This window comes from Oryctolagus cuniculus, chromosome 3, assembly GCF_964237555.1.
Source record: "Oryctolagus cuniculus chromosome 3, mOryCun1.1, whole genome shotgun sequence".
Taxonomy (NCBI): Eukaryota; Metazoa; Chordata; class Mammalia; order Lagomorpha; family Leporidae; genus Oryctolagus; species Oryctolagus cuniculus.
Genome location: NC_091434.1, coordinates 134,458,155 through 134,463,055, shown reverse-complemented (window position 1 = coordinate 134,463,055; position 4,901 = coordinate 134,458,155). Strand labels below are relative to the sequence as shown.

The 4,901-nt window shown below is 42.5% G+C and overlaps 1 pseudogene; it reads left to right on the top strand.

The window, feature by feature from the left end:
• Nucleotides 1–1,600: 1,600 nt before the first annotated feature.
• LOC138849195 (transcription factor BTF3 pseudogene) lies at nucleotides 1,601–3,746 on the top strand (annotated as a pseudogene).
• Nucleotides 3,747–4,901: the final 1,155 nt, after the last annotated feature.

Here is a 4,901-nt window from a genome sequence, read left to right as displayed (position 1 = left end):
CGCTGATCTGAAGCCAGGAGCGAGGTGCTTCCTCCTGGTCTCCCATGTGGGTGCAGGGCCAGAGGACCTGGGCCATCCTCCACTGCACTCCCAGGCCACAGCAGAGAGCTGGCCTGGAAGAGGAGCAACTGGGACAGAACCAGCGACCCGACTGGGACTAGAACCCGGGGTGCCGGTGCCACAGGTGGAGGATTTGCCTAGTGAGCCGCAGCGCCAGATGGATTGACTATTTTTAGCTTGTACATAGTGAGGATGTAATATTTGTCTTTCTCTGTCTGGCTTAAATCACTTGATGTAATGACTTCCACTTTACTGTCAGTGTGAGGGTTTCATTTTTCAAGGCTGAGTAATATTTTATTGGGTATATATCATGTTTTCTTTCTTTACTCATCTGTTTAAGGACACTTCGGTTGATTTCATTTCTTGGCTACTGTGAACAGTGCTGCAGTAAACATGGGAGTGAAGGTATCTCTTTGATGTAATGATGTCATTTCTTTTGGAAATATGCTCAAGAGTGGAATTGCTGGATCATATAGTAGATGTATTTTCAGTTATATATATATATATATATATATTTCTATATTTTTTACTTATTTGAATGACAGCGAGATAAAAAAGAGACCAAGTTAGAGATCTTTTCACCTGCTGGTTAATTCCCCAAATGCCTGCAACAGCCAGGACTTAGGAGCCTGGAGCTTGAATGGATATCCCAGTTGGGTGACAGTGTCCTAAGTCATTGAGCAATCACCTGCTACCTCCAAAGGTTCTCATTAGCAGGAAGCTGGGATTGGAGGCAGAGTCAGGGCTTGATCCCAAGCACTCTGATAGAGGATGCAGGCATCACAAACAGCGCCTAACTGCTGTGCCAAATGCCTGACCCTAGTTGTAAGTTGTTTTTATTTCACAGTGGGTATATACTAATTTGCATACCCAGCAACAGTGTATAAGCATTCTTAGTTCTTTACATCCTCACCAACATTAGTTATTGACTGTATTTTTCATAAAAGCTATTCTAGCTGGTGTGAGATTCTCTCTCATCGTGGTTTTGAAATTATATTTCTGATTCATTAACATTATTAGAGTATGTGAAGGGTACTCCAAATTTAATGGAAAAATTTTTCCAAGATGCAAAATATTTTGAAGCTGTATAAAGAATTGGGAGAAGTGTAATGGAGACTATGCTTTGTGACAAAACTCTATGTGGGGCCGGCGCCGCGGCTCACTAGGCTAATCTTCCACCTTGCGGCGCCGGCACACCGGGTTCTAGTCCTGGTCGGGGCGCCGGATTCTGTCCCGGTTGCCCCTCTTCCAGGCCAGCTCTCTCTCTGCTATGGCCAGGGAGTGCAGTGGAGGATGGCCCAAGTGCTTGGGCCCTGCACCCCATGGGAGACCAGGATAAGTACCTGGCTCCTGCCATCGGATCAGCGTGGTGCGCCAGTAGCAGCGCGCTGGCCGCGGTGGCCATTGTAGGGTGAACCAACGGCAAAGGAAGACCTTTCTCTCTGTCTCTCTCTCTCACTGTCCACTCTGCCTGTCAAAAAAAAAAAAAAAAACTGTATGTGGATTTAAAGTTTTTTCTACAAAAATAAAAAACTTTTTCACTATATTTTCCACAAACTCTTTGAAGTCCCCCTCATGCATAGTATTTTCGTTCCATCTGTGCGAATGGACTCTGTTACTCTTTTCTAAAGAAATGACTTTACATAATAAAATACTCCAAAAAATACTGAGTTTGGCCCTCCAGAAAGTTTGCTGGCTCCCCCAGCTCTTTGTCCCCAGCTATGCATCACACCACCATGATAGGCCATCATACCAGGCTTGGGCTCAGGCAGAACACCAAGAATGGATCTGGAGCTGGGACCACATCAGTAATTCTTTCAGGAGAAATGCCTTGTGTGTGGGACATCTTCCTAGAGTAACAGATGCACCCGGCGGTGGTGATCGGTGCTTATTGCAAGACATGGGTTTGATATTATCAGCACCCCAAAGAAAATCAGTGCAGCTGTTAACATCAACAACTGTGATATGATGCTTAAAATTATCCACAGCTCCATTAATGCCAACGTCATCAGGTGGTGGACCTCTTTGGCTGGCAGTATTGCCCCAGAAATCGTCAAGACTGGACTGTTAGAGGAGAATGGTCGGAAAGAGAATGCCATAAAAAAGTGTGAAATGGTGGAAAAGATATCTGGGTGTCTTATGACTTATGTGGAGTCCTGGTTACCAAGGATGTGACCCATTTACAAATGCAGTGCTGTATCAGGAATCCTTGCACGTGGTGCTGGATTCTTCTCTGGAGTACAAGGAGAAAGCAAGGCTGACATAGATTATACAAGAAGAAGATTATGCCTGACTTGTCCAATAGAAGAAGAGAGCTTCCATCTTGCATCCCCACATGTGTGCACTTCATCTCAGCTGGTCTGCCTGAGACCCCTGTGTGCCAACGCTAGTCCTTCACACAGCACCATTTCCACTCAGGCACGATGGAAGAAACTGTCATGAACCAGGAAAAACTCAACAACCTGCAGGCACAAGAGCGTATTGGTGGGAAGGGAACTGCTTGCAGAAAGAAGGTGGTTCATAGAACAGCAGCTGCAGATGATTTAAAAAAAAATAACAAACATACGACTTCAGTTCTCTTTCAAGAAATCGAGGTAAACAACATCTCTGATACTGAAGAGGTGAATATGTTTACACATCAAAGAACAAGGCTCCACTGTAACAACCCCCAAAATTCAGGCTTCTCTGGCAGCAAACACTTTCACCATTATGGGCCGTGATGAGACAAAGCAGCTGGTAGAAATGCTCTCCAGCGTCGGAAACCAGCGTGGTCAGACATCTGAACAGATTCAGGAGGCTGGCTGAAGCTCTGCGCAAACAACTGTGGCTGGAAAAGCACCACTTACATCTGGAGAGGATGAAGATGATGATGATGATGATGATGAGGCTGGAGATCTCCTGGAGAATTTTGTTGAGACTTGTAAGAATGAGGCAAAATGGGAGTTCACTTCCGAAGAAAGTAAAACTTGAAGAAGTTCCCAGGAGCTGATGTTTTACATTAGGACTGTGTTTTAAAGATATTTTGCTTGGGATCCAATAAAATCTAGACCTCTTATGCTTTTAAGCCCATGCCCCTTGGACAGTGCAGCTCTTTTCTGTTTTTGCATATACACAGTTCATTCTTTCCAACTAATTAAGCTGAAGAAGCCTGGGAATAAAGTTTGAAACAAGGTCAATAAATTTCTTTGCCTGCACCACTCTCATCAAGGGAGTCAGCAAAGAGATTCTCTCTGAAGCAGAACACAACCTCCAAGATGCCATGCAAGTGTGTCACAACATTGTGCTGGCCCTTCAGCTGCTATCTGGGATTTGGTGCCTCTGCAAAGGCTTTGACCTATCGCTTCACAGAAAAAAATCCTGAGGCCATGGCTGGTTTGGAACAAGGACCACAAAGGTCTGTGGCCCGGGCCCTAGAGGTCCACCTTCTACCCTGATCCAGAACTGTGGGGGCCAGAACCATCAGTCTACTTACATACCTGTGGACCATGCACAAAGAGAACTGTGAGACCTATGCATTAATTGGCGAGACAAATATTTTTGCAGATACGAAAAAAGTGGGCATGTGAGACCCACTGCCCATGGAGTTGCAAAAGTAGAAGACAGCAGTGGAGGTGGCAGTTCTATGGTTTTGGATTACTAACATCATCTTGGCCAAAAAATGAAGACTGATGAACAGAGACAGCAAGGTGGGGCTCCTGACTCTGGCAATCTAAAGGAGTGACTGGTCAACAAGAGGACCCCAACACAGAGAGCTGGCAGAGTCTCCTGCTTCCTGAGTCAGTGTGCCAGGGACACTGTGAACACCGTTGTTTGGAAGGGATCAGGTTGGGGGCATCCACCAGGCTCTTTCTATTGCAGATCACTTTGCAAAAGGCAATGGCATGTAATTCTCTATCATAAGCTTTTCATTTAGTTTGTTTGCATTGATTAAACATAAATCACTTGAGAAAATTGTTGAAGTCAGAGGAGCTTTTATTATATGCATTAATTTGATAAAAATAACAAATATTGGAATGCACACGAAAAAGCATGGATTATTTTAATTTATTCAATCCTCTTCTATAATACTGTTTAAAATTTTAGAAATTATCATTTTCTACAAAATAAATTCATATTTTGACTAGACTTTATTCCAAAGGCTTTTATACTTGAATATATTTATAACAAAGATTTTTTCCATATAATAACACTATAGGCATGTAAGAAAGCTCTTTCTGTATAGCTGAAAAGTTTAAAGTGCTTATGAATAGGACTCCATAGGTCTGTTTTCATAATAATTTGAATTTGATATATTTAACATTTCTTACTAGCTAATCTATGTTTTTGGTTTAGTAGTTCTTTTTTACCAATTTTTCTGCTCATAGAAACACCATATTACAAATTTTTTAACACTACAGCATATTCTTTTACAAAAATATATGTTTTGCCTGCAACTTATATATATTCAATATATATCCTTTTCTTTGACTTTTGAATATTATTTAACTATAGTGTTATGTCACAAACCTTTTTAATTATGTATTTATTTTTATAGTTTTACTGCATTTATAATTCAGTATCATCTTTGATTAATGCAATTGCTTGTCATTTTTTAAATTATTTATTTATTTATTTGAAAGTCAGAGTTACACAGAGAGAAGGAGAGGCAGAATGAGAGGTCTTCCATCCACTGGTTCACTCCCCAATTGGCTGCAACAACTAGAGCTGTGCCCATCTGAAGCCAGGAACCAGGAACCTCTTCTGGGTCTCCCACGAAGGTGCAGGGGCCCATGGATCTGGGCCATCTTCTACTGCTTTCCCAGGTTATAGCAGAGAGCTGGATCAGAAGTGGAGCAGCTGAG